The 13,990-nt window shown below is 41.2% G+C and overlaps 1 long non-coding RNA gene across 1 annotated transcript in view; it reads right to left on the minus strand.

The window, feature by feature from the left end:
- Positions 1-1,349: 1,349 nt before the first annotated feature.
- Positions 1,350-13,990, minus strand: part of LOC142658655 (uncharacterized) — a 41,032-nt gene continuing 28,391 nt past the window's right edge. The window contains exons 3-4 of the long non-coding RNA XR_012850142.1: positions 2,851-2,973; positions 1,350-1,491 (exon numbers count right to left, since the gene is read on the minus strand). This is a non-coding gene — a long non-coding RNA (uncharacterized LOC142658655). The remainder of the gene's footprint in view (positions 1,492-2,850; positions 2,974-13,990) is intronic.

The raw sequence follows: 13,990 nt of genomic DNA on the forward strand, positions 1-13,990 counted from the left end.
AAAATATTATAAATTAGAATCCAATTGAATCCAATTTATAATATTTTCTGACTCGTGAAAAAAAAAAAAATAATTAGAACAATGTTTAATCACCTACACCCTAATTGTTTAACTAAAAAAAAAAAAAACAGCTTTTGCTGGCAACACATTCCCTTTAACCCTTAACTCCCTATACACATAGCCTCAAACGTAGTAGCCTAAAACCCCAAACCACCTTGTCATGCGCTCCCTCCATTACGGCTGCGCCTACATTACGTTGGGCTTACTGGAGCTGAAATGTCAGCGAGCTCGTTCCTATATCTAAGATTATCATATTTGATAAAGTTTACTGAACCACTGTATCTAATCCTATCCATATCTATTGGGTCGTAGTGCTTTAGATATGTTGTCTCCCATGATGTTTTAAGACATTTCTAATATCCCTGGCTCCTACTGCTGCATCGTTTTGACATTTAGGAACACCGCGGCCTCTTCATAGTTTACCAAGCACTGCGCCGTACTCTACCATAGCAGCTGTGCCTCGGATTGCAGTTCCGGTCCCATTCAAGTTAATGGCACAGGACTGCACTGAACAAAATAACTATCTACAAGTCATTTTGTTTAATTTTATAGACTATATTTGAATTACAGTTGTACCAACTGCACAGGTATTGTTATAGACTGGAGATTATATCATTTATGTGCTGGAGATCCCCGCAATATGGATATTTTGAAAAAGTTTCTGATTCTATTGCAGGATTTAATCAGGGAATACATTGGCTGTTTTAAAGATTTATAGAAGGGAAAGTTATTACTATTATTATAGCTTAGCCCTCATGCACACGACCGTAGCCATGTGCACGGCTGTGATTTTTGGATCAGACTGACGCGGTGTCACCCGTGGGCCGCACGCAAATCGTGGGCCGTGCACATGGCCGCGTGCATTAATTTAGATGAGCCCGGACCGCAAAACACGGCGGTAATAAGACATGTCCGTTCTTTTTGAGGTCCAGGCTCCTGGGCCATGCACGGACTGTGGAAACCATGGTTGTGGGCATGGGCCCATTGAAATGAATGGGGCCGCAATTCACCCGCAGATTTGCGGGTGAATTGCGGCCGCAAAAATCCGTTCGTTTGCATGGGGCCTTACCTTGTTGAACCTTTTCAATTTTAGACCTTATTTACATTTTGATCGCTTGATTGTTTGACACTAGTCAACAAAATATATGTCCAAACCAATGTATAATAAATTTCTTGATCTCTTGCTAAGTACAAAAATATGTTTATTTTACAAGTTTCTAAATTGAAATGTTTGTTTTTAAATTTCATGGCCAGAAAAGAATATAGATATTCATGAAATCGACGTCACAATAAAGTGTAAGGTTCTGGTTCCATTAATCTCTCTTCTGGCAGAGTAACATTCTCTTTTATGTCATCTCATAAATGGAATGAATGGAGAGTGTTGATGCAGTTCTCTGTTCTCGACATGACTGTATTCAGAACGTTCATGACCTGTAGTACAAATGAAGCGCAAATGTTAATGTTCTTAAGCTTTTGTTTTTCTATGCTCTGTCATGTGGTTTATAATAAGGGCCTATTTCCCTAAACGGCTTAAAAATAATTAGAAATGACCTGCACATGACATTGCATCGTGTGAAATATATTGAGAAGGCACAGTATATACAGTAGGTGTGAGCCAAACACCTTGTAGTAAACCAGTTAAAATCATTGTGATCTTCAGATGTGATGGATTTGTTCTAGAAATTTCTGCAACAAATCTGCCACGTGTAAAAATACCTTAGGTAGGTCGATTGCTTCAATTAAATGAGGAAAAAAAAGCTATTCAATTTACCTAATAATTATATGTTTAAAATAAGCTGAAAATTAGGATCAACACAAATGAAGTATGTTTTTGTCGTGATGGAACCATTGGCATTTGTTGTCATTTCTAGGTCCAAAAAGAAAAAAGTTGTTCAGGATTACACTTTTAAATTAAAGGGGTTGTCCAGAATTAGAAAAAAATGTCTGCCTCCCCCCCCCCCCCCCCCAAAAAAATAAAAAAATGGTTGTGTCTGGCATTGCAGACAAGCAGCCATGTTTTTCTAATCTTGGGAAACCCCTTTAATCCCTTGTTTAACCGCTAGAGAAATTGTTCAGCTTCTTCTTTCATATAAAGTCAGGTCTTCTCTTATAGAACCAAAGCTTGTGAACAGCCTGTAAGTGTTCTCTAATATGTAGGGACTTCAATTGTCGCATGAGAAATGATAAATAATAATTTATTTATATTGGAACTCCGGATAACACGAAAAGAAAAAAAAAGGTTTGGTACAGGAATGCCAATGTGTAAAACAATTTCGTTTTGTTCTCATTTTATAAAGAAAATTGGTTTCATTTTGTAACCAATAAAAAAAAGGGTTTTTCAAACTGGGTTCCAATAAACCCTATGGTTCCACCAAGGGTCCTCAGGGTTTCCCCATGATGAATATAATAATGGGTGATGTTATCTTGGAAGGAAGAGTTATCTCTGCAGCATATCACTTTCATATAATGTTCAAATAATGTTAGGGCATTAGGTACCAGTGTCAGGCTATTAAATGTGCCACATGGGAGGGGAGAAAAAAAAGACCCTTTAAATCAAGGTGAACATCTCTATAGGCCTTGGAACAAGCAAGTTAGAGTTATTCTATGTTAAATAAAGCAGGCTGCTCTCTGAAATGTATGCAATTTTATACGCACAAATACAAAGTAAGAGTTCCTTAGTAATTGTCTAGCCTTTTAGTGTTCCATGACTTGAATCAGTCTAATTTAAAAAAGAAAATTATTTCATGGTAATTCTTACTTCTTACTCCCCCCAACCATACATAATGTTACCTGTGTTTTAGGTACAGTTCCAACCTTGACAAAATCAATGATTCCCATTTTAATCCTTGTACAGTCCACAACAGTAAATTCATGGTCATTATCATGTTCCTCATCTAGAAGGATTCCATTAACCTGGAAAAGGAATGTGCACATGTATAAGGCTGGATTCACACACAGCATTTACTCATGTTTTTGCTGGTGCCTTTCACAGCGTTTTTTGCACTTTCTATTCATACAAAAAAATGCTGCCGCAAGTTATTACTTTGAATAGGAAATGCACTTTGAACAAGCATTGCATAAATCAATCAATAGTATAAGCGAATATAAGAAACTTTGTAATATATTTTATTAGAGAAAAAGCCTTTTTCTAAACTATTTGGGCCCCATCCTAGATGTTTACAAACTCTGAATTTACTGCTTAATCCGTTTCCTCAAGATGAGACGGACTGTCAGCTCACATTCTGAATGATCAGGTTACAGCTGCCTGTAAAAGTCCATAGAGAGGGTTGGAGGGAAAAAGAGCAGAAAGAGAGAGAGGGAGGCAGAGAGAGACGCACAGAGACACTGCTGCAGTGTTTTATCTCACCCCAGTGCTGGATTCACAGCTACACTGCTCATTACTGCGGTATAATATCCGCCATGTTGCTACTGCTTCTATGTGTTTGCTACAAAGACATAGGAGAGCAGGAAGTTCTTTTCTCTGTGTGCCGTGTATAGAATAAATGATAGCCGTTAGGCTTTGCCCACTATAATTTGAGATAAAGCCTGCAAAGGGGAAAACTGCCATATTCATGTAATATAATGGCCAAAAAATAGTGTTATTCCTCATGTACACACATGACAGCTCATTTTGAAAAGTCAGCTGATGCTCTGCTCAAGGACTCCAGCGATAGAAAACCCCTGAAGTCACTGTCCATGTATGGACAGTGACGTCAGCAGCAGTATGGGAGTCCCCAGGCAGAGCATCAGCTAATGCTCTGCCTGGAGACTCCCGTACTGCTGCCAATGTCACTGTCCATATATGGACAGGGACAGTGACCTTGGCAGCAATGCTGGAGTCCCTGGGCAGAGCATCAGCTGATGCTCTGCTCGGGGACTCCACTACTGCTCCTGATGTCAATGTCCATACATATATGGACAGTGACAGTGATGTTGGCAGCAGTACTCGAATCTCCAGGCAGAGCATCAGCTGAGGCTCTGCTCAGGAACTCCAGCTGAAACCCCTGAAGTCTCTTTAAAAATGTCGGGAGCAATGCTGGAATCCCGAGCAAAGCGCTAGCTGATGCTCTCCTCGGGGACTCCAGCAATAAGCAGTGTGACAGAGCCTTGCGGTCATGCCATTGATAACACGCCAACACGAACAGCACAGGAAGCAAGCCCTCAATCACGTGGGGCCGTGTCATCAATATTAGAAAAGCTCCAGGACTTCCGGGAACAGTTCACCGGGTTTGAACGGCACCAATTAGTACCATATTTTTAATTAAAGTATATTAATAAGTGACTTATTTTTACATGAAAATATGAATGCAAATCAATTTTTGGTCTCCGGATAACCCCTTTTAAAGTCTATGGTAAAATATGAGAGAGCATACATACACAGAGTTTTAGTTTGTGATATTCTTCTGCCATATTTGGGGTCATTGGCATTATTTTAAAAACTCAATATGTTCTACATAAATAAATACTAAATAAAAGAAATAAGACGCGCGTAGGTAAGAGAGTGATGGAACTACCAAAGGATATCCGCATTTTAAAATTGCCGTTTCTTATCAGAGGTTCCTTACTCACTTGGGTGGTGCTCAGCAAAACAGAACAGTATTTATGTTTGTAAGCAGGGAAGGGAGTAAAGAATATGCGCCACTCACCCGTTCAGTAAAAATATTTTTCTCCTTTATTGAGGCATTGTAAAACCCTGCAAAAAAAAAAGATTTCTCAGGGAGGATAAAGCAGATGACAGATAGGTTACAGCCTGTTTTGCGCTGTACAGCGCTTCTTCTGACCTTCTGATCAGAATAAGTGATGTACAGCGCGAAACAGGCTGTACCATATGGGTCTGATTTATCCTCCCTTAGAAGCCTTTTTTGGGTGTTTTACAATGCCTCAAAGGAGAAAAATGTTTTTACTGAACGCGTGATTAACGCATATTCTTTACTCCCTTCTCTGCTTTCCAACATAAATTAAAAGCGCCACAAAAAAATGCAGGTTAACATAGCATAAAAAAAATGCATGTTACATTTAAAAACTGTGTTTTTAGATGCAGTTTTTCATACAGTATAAAATGCCAGACAAAAACCCTGTGTGAAGGAGGCCTAAAAATTACTTCTAGCAGCATACTCTACTAACTAAACCTGTTCCAAAACCATTATTAGTACTTGTTTTTTTCTAGAAGTGGTGTTTTTACATGAAAATGTAGTTGGCCTTTGAGCCAACTTGTGAGGACTAACCTTTAGCAATCAGGTGCGCCCCCTTGCTTACAGGGTAATGCTTAATACAGTAGCTTTTGAAGTAAGACCCTTAAGGCCCTTTTATACTGGCCAATCATTGGGCAAACGAGCGCTCATATTAACGCTCGTTCCTCATCATTGCCCTGTGTAAACAGGGCAACGATCGGCCAATAAAGTAGCAAATGCTCGTTCATCGGCTGGTCATATTGTTTAGGGAGCAGAAAATATTATCATTGTCGGCAGCGCATCTCCCTGTGTTAAAGGACCCTTGCACAAACCGACAGGAGCTGAAAGATTATTTAGCGATCTAACACCTGGTAGTAGCGATGCCTCAGTTGTGGGACTGATTCTTTAGGTTTGCTTGAAAGATAGCTGGGGTCCAATTGAGATGTGCTACCTTTAACTTTCCTTGTAGCTGAGGTTCAGCCTAGGCATTTTAGAAGACTTGGAATGCTACATGAAAAATGTGGCTACCAATCCTTTTGGTTTTCAATCTTTTTCTCTCCCACACATTGGACCTCATTTGGATAAAACTTGGTTTTCAGTTTTAGGGTATGTGCACACGTAGTGACCAAAAACGTCTGAAAATACGGAGCTGTTTTCAAGGGAAAACAGCCCCTGATTTTCAGACGTTTTTTGAGCAACTCACGTTTTTCGCTGCGTTTTTCGCGGCGTTTACTACGTCCGTTTGTGGAGCTGTTTTCATTGGAGTCTATGAGAAAACGGCTCCAAAAACGTCCAAAGAAGTGCCCTGCACTTCTTTTGCCGAGGCTGTATTTTTACGCGTCGTCGTTTGACAGCTGTCAAACGACGACGCGTAAATTACAGGTCGTCAGCACAGTACGTCGGCAAACCCATTCAAATGAATAGGAAGATGTTTGCCGACGTATTGTAGCCCTATTTTCAGACGTAAAACGAGGCATAATACGCCTCGTTTACGCCTGAAAATAGGTCGTGTGAACCCAGCCTAAGGTGTAACTACTCTGTAAAGAGAAATCTTGCAGACTGGCTGAACTATGAAGCTTATTTTTACCTACTTGAAGTTCTGTCAAGCTATTTGATACTTTGAAGCACCCAATCCCTTCATCAAAGTGGCAGAGAATTATTTGAATGATAATTCCAAAATATGATATTACTTCAAAAGCAAGTTTAGAACCCTCCTTAACATTAATGGCCAATAATGATAAGATTATAGGAATCAGTAGAGCAGGTGAAAAATGTAAATGCCTTTTTTCCGGTTTGAACGCATGTGAAGTTTGTGTCGTTTTTGATGTTTACAATGTGAGCAGATGAGTTTAAGTGGGACTGTAGTATGATTGACAGCTCATCCCTCAAGTCCTGCTGTGCCAAAAGTCCAGTCCTGGGAGATGACTGCATAGGAACTGTATGTTGTGGCCCACAGAACAGCCTCCTTGGGTGGCAGCTGCATTAATTGCTATAAGAGATTACAGCATAGTCAGATGAGCAAATTTAGGAGTCAGAAGAGAAGACACAAGGTACAGGCATACCTCCCAACTTTTAAGTATCTCAAAGTGGGACAACCTCTTTTTTCCCTTTTAAGCTAGGCCTCCAATCCCACCCAACCCTCACCCATACACACCCACTTCAGCCCACACAGTATCATGCTCCCATAGTGCCTCCCACACAGTATAATGCCCTCATAGCTGCCCCTATACAGTATAATGCCCGCATAGATGCACCCATACAGTATAATGCCCCCATAGCTGCCCCCATACAGTATAATGCCCCCATAGCTGCCCCCATACAGTATAATGCCCCATAGCTGCCCCCAAACAGTATAATGGCCCATAGCTGCCCCTATACAGCATAATGCCCCATAGCTGACCCATACAGTTTAATGCCCCCATATATACCCCCATACAGTATAATGTCCCCATAGCTGCTCTTATACGGTATAATGCCTCATTGCTGCCCCATACACTATAGATTCCCCTATACAGCATAATGCTCCCATAGCTACCATCATACACTATAATGCCCCATAGCTACCAACATACACTAAAATACCCCCTTTGCTGCCACCATACAGCATAATGCCCTTCTAGCTGCCACCATACAGTATAATACCCCTTAGCTGCCCCATACAGTATAATGCCCCCTTAGCTGTCCCTAGTGCCAGTGCCCACATATAAAGTGCCAGTGCCCACATAGTGCCACACACAGTGCCCATGTAGATAGTGCCACACACAGTGCCCATGTAGATTGTGCCACAGTGTCCCCTGTAGATAATGTCACAGTGCCTATGTAGATAGTGTCACACCCCCTTAAAGATAGTGCCACCCCCCTGCAGATAGAGATACCCCCTGTAGCCATTGGGACTCCCTCTAGAGGCGGAATCTCCGGCCATAGCGTCAGCAACGCTCTGGCAGGGGATTATGCTATGGAGGAGCCACTGACGTCACTGTCACAGTGATGTCAAGCACTTCCCCGGGCTCAGCACTTAAAGTAGCTCTGTGCCCAGAGAGTCCTCTGTATTAATGTTGAAGCAGGGAGCTGACGGTTCCCTGCTTCAGCATTGGGTTCAACTGTATCTGCGTCCTGAGGTTGCAGATACCGTTGACACCGGGAGTACGGCACATACCGCCGGTTGCCCGGGACAGCGAGGCACCGCCAGAAATCCTTGACTGTCTCACAGAATCCGGGATGGTTGGGAGGTATGGTTACAGGAGCAATAGACAAAGGCAAGGAAAAATGATCCGTGGCAAAATTAGAAGACCGTATGAGTCGGTGTCATACTGAAACATACGAGGAACCTCACAGCCAAACACGTCAAGAACAATACACAACAAGATGAGAAATAAAACAAGCAGGAAAACCATGGAGACTAGAGGAGCTATCAGTGCTGCAGAATGAACAATGCATAATATAAATCTTATCATGTGACATCGGGGGCGGATTTTGGGGGTAATTGCTCCCCCCAGACCACTGTACCGATTTTTTCAATCAGCCACTAGCTCTTGGATTTATTTAAGAGATTGAGACCGCTTTTAATTATACTTACCTCCTCTTTGGCTCCAGGAGACGCTCTGAGTCCTGAAATGGTCCAGTGTCAGGGCATAGTGTGCAATGGCATACACAAGGTCCTGACGCTGGACAGCGCCAGGAAGTAGAGTGTGGTGCTTGGCACTGAAGAGCGGTGAGCAGATCAGCAGCAGCGGGAGTTGAAGCCAGTAGCGGTGAATATAAGCGTCTGATCTAGGGTCTGTTTAATTTAGGGGGTCTGATCTGGGATCTGATTCATTTAAGGGATCTGATCTGGGGTCTGATTAGTTTAGGGGTTCAGGGTTCTGATCTAGGGTCTGTTTGAATTATGCGGTCTGGTCAGGTTTAAATACTTTAGGGGGTCTAGTTTGAGGACTAATTCATTTCATAGGTCTGATCTAGGGAGAAAAGTCTAATAACTGATAACCAGCATGGATTCATGAAAAACAAGATATGCCTAACTAACAAGCTCGGTTTCTATGAGGAGGTAAGTGCAAATCTCGATGGTGGTTATGCGGCTGATGTGATCTATTTGGATTTTGCAAAAGCATTTGATAATGTTCCACACAACAGTCTTGTTCTGAAGCTACAGACACAGGGAATGGGGGACCATATACAGTATGCAAGTGGGTAAAGAATTGATTAAGGGATAGAAAACAAAGAGTCGTTATAAATGGAACTTACTCAAAATGGGCTGAAGTCAGCAGCGGGGTACCACAAGGATCAGTATAAGGCCCAATTCTTTTTAATCTCTTTATTAACAACCTTGTGGATGGGATTAATAGCAAGGTGTCAGTTTTTGCTGACGATACAAAACTTTGTAAGATACTTAAAACTAAACTTGATTATAAAATATTACAGAAAGACCTAGATAAACTGGCAGCATGGGCAAAATCATAACAGATGAAATTTAATGTTGATAAATGTAAAGTAATGCACTTAGGACGTAATAATAGCATTAATTCATATACATAAAATGGAATTAAGCTGAGGATAACGGAACAAGAGAAGGACCTGGGTATTCTGGTAACAAATAAGCTAAGCAGCAGCACTCAATGTCAAGCAGCAGCTGCAAAAGCAAATAGGATTTTAGGGTGTATGAAAAAAGAGAGATAAAAACCCGTGACTCAAATGTAATATTACCATTCTATAAATCACTTGTAAGGGCACAGCTTGAATATGGAATGCAGTTTTGGGCTCCACATTGTAAAAAGGATATAGGAGAACTGGAGAGGGTTCAAAGGCGTTCAACTAGATTATTAAATGGGATTAAAGGTGTCGCCTACCATGAAAGGCTAGAAAAATTGGGCTTGCTTAGCTTGCAAAAAAGACGTCTTAGAGGTGATCTTTTTTAACATGTGTAAGTATATGTGTGGTTAATACAGAGAACTAGCACATGATCTAGAACCTATATATAGGGCATACATATGCATAATTTCACATGATAAAGCCTCCCAAGTAACATGACTATACTCCTATTGTATAATATAACACCAAAAAACAAGAATCTGTCTATAAGTCAAATGTAAAAACGCAATCTTTTTATTCCATAAATTACAAAAATTACATATACACAATATTAAAAATGAATCACAAATGACAAGTGAATCGCCAAAGAGAGTAAGTATTCAGCAGATGTTGGATTATACCAACACAGATATCAATACGGGCCACAAAAAAGTGCATAGTGCAAAAGGAAAGCCAAGCATAGTATGCATACTCTCAAATATGTATATGGGCCTGTAATATTGACAGTTACTATAGAGAGTCAAACATAGAGCCCATGCTACTGATTCCATTGAATATAGACCTACCGATCATAAAGTGTGAAGTGCAAAAAAGGTTTTCAAGGAAAATCTAAGGTGGAAAATAGAGTACTGACCCATGTGGTTGGAACTCAAGAATGGCGACCTGCCCCAACGTGTTTTGGCTTCCGCCTTCGTCTGGAGGTGGCACTTACAAATACATATTTCCTATTTATCCTATACAGGGACCAATGGCATATAGATCCGCCAGGTGAACAATGATCTGTTCCTTCCAAGGACTCTACAAAGGACCAGGGGACATCCATTGCGTGTTGAAGAAAGACGTTTCAGACATCAATATAGAAAAGGGTTATTTAGAGTTAGAGTGGTCAAGCTATGGAATGCCCTACCATAAGAGGTAGTAATGACAGATACTATGTCAGCATTTAAAAAAAGGCTAGATGCTTAATTATTTACGAATGGCATTGAGGGTTATAATTAATCAAGCAATGAATGACGGGTAATTTATTGAGAAAGGTTGAACATGATGGACCTGTGTCTTTTTTCAATCTATGTAACTATGGGGTCTGATTTATTTATGGGGTCTGATCTGGGATTTAGGAGGTTGGATCTCAGGTCTGGATAATTTACGAGCGTTGGTCTAGGGTCTAAATACTTAAGGAAGTCTGATGTGGGGTCTGATTAATTTAAGGGAAACGCGTAGCCATCATTGTTTTATAATACACATATATTTATTATTCCGTTTATCACTGTCAATATTTCACAAGCGGCCACGCAGCAGCGCCTTGCAGGATCCTCCCTTTTTCAATTACCCTTCTATATGATTAATTTAAGGGGCCTGAATAATTTAAGGGGTCTAATTGGGATAGTTGTTAAAGCAAGGAGCCAAAGATGTCCAGGCAGCAAACTCTGCAATTGTCAGGAGAATTCGTCATGGCGGTCTGGGCTGGATAGAGAACAAAAGAAAAGAGTGTGTATAAATCAGAGAAGACGTCACCTGTGAGTCACTGGATTTATAGAGGTGCTGTCATCTCTCCTGACATGTAAAGCCTTGTACTTACCATGAAATAATTATTTTGGAACACCTTTTCTTAAAACTTTGCATTGTGATGTTCCTCTGTTATTACTCATGAAAATGTATGAATAAGGCATTGCTGGCCTACATGAGGACTTTTTATAATGCAACTAATTCATTTTAACTATAGAGCTACACAGCTGTCTTCTAGACTACAGCTGTCAGATACTTCATGGGTAATACAGGGGCATAGCTAAAGGCTCATGGGCCCCGATGCAAAATTCCTTCATGGGCACCCCCAAAATTACTTCTCTTGGCCGATGGCCCGCTTTCAACTGCATTGCTGTTTTTTTAGTGACTTAACGATGCAGCACTAGCAGCCAGGGCCGTCGCTAAAGTCTTGAAACGTCAGGCGCAATATCGCCAATACATACGTGTCCCCCAAAAAAATGTGTGTGCGTGTAAGTACATGTGTGTATATATATACATACTAATTTTTTTTGTGTGTCTGTGTTTTTTTTACAGATTCGCTTGTAGGACTACATTGGATTCGACGACTACTTCGATGACGGTGTTTTTTTTATTCTGGTTAACGAGGATTGTGATACTGTCTGTTGGACTCTGTATCTAAGCCAACCACATGGTAGGCTTAGATACAGGACCCAGCAGACAGTAATCCTATACAGTATAAGATTACTGTCTTCTGTCACCCTGTATCTAAGCCTACCACATGGTAGGCTTAGATAAAGGGCACATGTGTCATACTGTCTGTTGGACCTTGTATCTAAGCCTACCATAATGTAGGCTTAGTTACAGGGTCCAGCAGAAAGGATCACACCATGTGTGATCCTGTCTGCTGGGCCCTGTATCTAAACCTACAACATGGTAGGCTTAGTTACAGGGCCCCAGTGGACAGTAATGTTATACTTACCCTCCGCTTCGGCTCCAGTATTGCGACATTGTGTGCGGCGCACAGCGTCATGGTGTCATTCGCAGCGCCCAGCGCCATGACGTCGTGATGCGAAGAGACGTCTGGACCTCTGCTGCGCTCGTGAACGAGGAGGTTAAGTATACTGTCTGTTACTATAGTAAAAGGGGCCCATGTAGTTTATTACATAGGCCCCAGTTACTATAGTATTTTTTAATAGACGTGGTGCGGGGTGCCGCAGCCCTCCTGGCTTCGGTGCCCAGTTGCAGTTGTAACCGCTGCGACCCCTATAGCTACGCCACTGGGTAAATACAAGTATTGACTAAAGCAGACATGTCAGGAGAGCAGATAGATCCTGTTTAATTGTTATGTATTCTGCGTGTGATTGTGTCTGATCAGTGCTGTATTGTCTTGTATGGTCTGCAGTGTAATAATGCTCTGCACACCGCTAGTGTAGGACGGGTATTCGACTACTACATGGTCACTGTATGGCTGGATTACTGGTTACATTGGTGCTTACATAGTGGTAGCGTACACTTGTCCCTGACTGAAAAATACAGGGTGTAGGCCTGTCTTTTGTCCATGTGATTAGGTGTTTCTATGTTCCACTTTAATTTTCCTATTTGTGCTAACAGCTTCATATTTAAGGGAGTGACTGGCGGGTGGAGAGACCAAATAAGGCAAAAGCCACCATGGCACGCGTTGTGCAACGCAATTTATCCACGCCTGCCCGAGGATTCAAGCCTGGATCCACCCCTGTGTGACATGGACACAGATGGAGGGCTGGTTAGTTACAGTACAGTTATCAGAGCTCTATCTACTAATAAGTCGAGAAGCTGTGTAATTATCACATCACCCTTTTTCCCTTAGGCTATGTTCACAAAGAGTTTTTTGCAGGCAGAAATTCTCATCTGCCTGCACGCCATTGATGTCAGTGAGAGGTCAGTGACGTAAACGCCCAAAGATAGGGCATGTCGCTTCTTTTTCCCGTGAGAAAAAAATGCCTCCACCTCCTATTGAAATCAATGGGAGACATTTTCTGACGTTTTTTGGCACGTTTTCCGATGCAGTTTCCGCATCAAAAAATGTGTCAGAAAACTCTGGGTGAACTGGCACTTTATAATTGAAAAAAATAAATAAACCGTACATATTTGGTATAACTGCGACAGTAACGGCCTAAACGATAAAAATATTATGTTATTTATTCCACGCGGTGAACAGCGTAAAAAAAACGTAAAAGACAATGCCAAAATTTCATTTTTTTGGTCAGTTTGCCCTACAAAAATTGAAATAAAAAGTGATCAAAAAGTCGCATATATCCAAAAATGGTACCTATAAAAACTATAGCTCGTCTCGCAAAAAACAAGCCCTCATACAGCTTCGTCGACTGAAAAATTAAAAAGCTATGGTTCTCACAACATGGCAACAGAAAAAAGACATTCTTTTTACAAAAGTAATTTTATTATGCAAAAAGTTGTAAAACATAAAAAAGTGCTATAAATTAGGTATAGCCGGAATCGTACTGACCCGCAGAGTAAAGTTAACAGGTCATTTATAACGCATAGTCAACGCTGTATAAAAAAAACCTAAAAAACGATGCCAGAATTGCTGTTTTTTTTTCACCTTGTCTCTCAAAAAATAGGATAAAAAGTGATCAAAAAGTCGCATGTACCCCAAAATGGTACCAATAAAAACTACAGTTCGTCCCGCAAAAAAACAGCCCTCATACCGCTACGTCTATGAAAAAATAAAATTAGTTAAGGCTCCAATATGTCCGGAAATAAAAATATACGGTTGTGCAGGCCCGAGGGGAACATTACTACTGTTTCAAGAGGCGATTTATAGGGGCCATAAAATTAGGGAACCAGGAAGGGGAGGGCCCAACATATCTGCTGGAAGCGGGGGTGCCCGTATTATACCAGGACAACACTTCCCGGCAAAATTCCCAAACCTGCAAAGGTGCGGATTGTGTACCAAAAGGGGGATAAGTGAG

This window comes from Rhinoderma darwinii, chromosome 8 (assembly GCF_050947455.1).
Source record: "Rhinoderma darwinii isolate aRhiDar2 chromosome 8, aRhiDar2.hap1, whole genome shotgun sequence".
Taxonomy (NCBI): domain Eukaryota; kingdom Metazoa; phylum Chordata; class Amphibia; order Anura; family Rhinodermatidae; genus Rhinoderma; species Rhinoderma darwinii.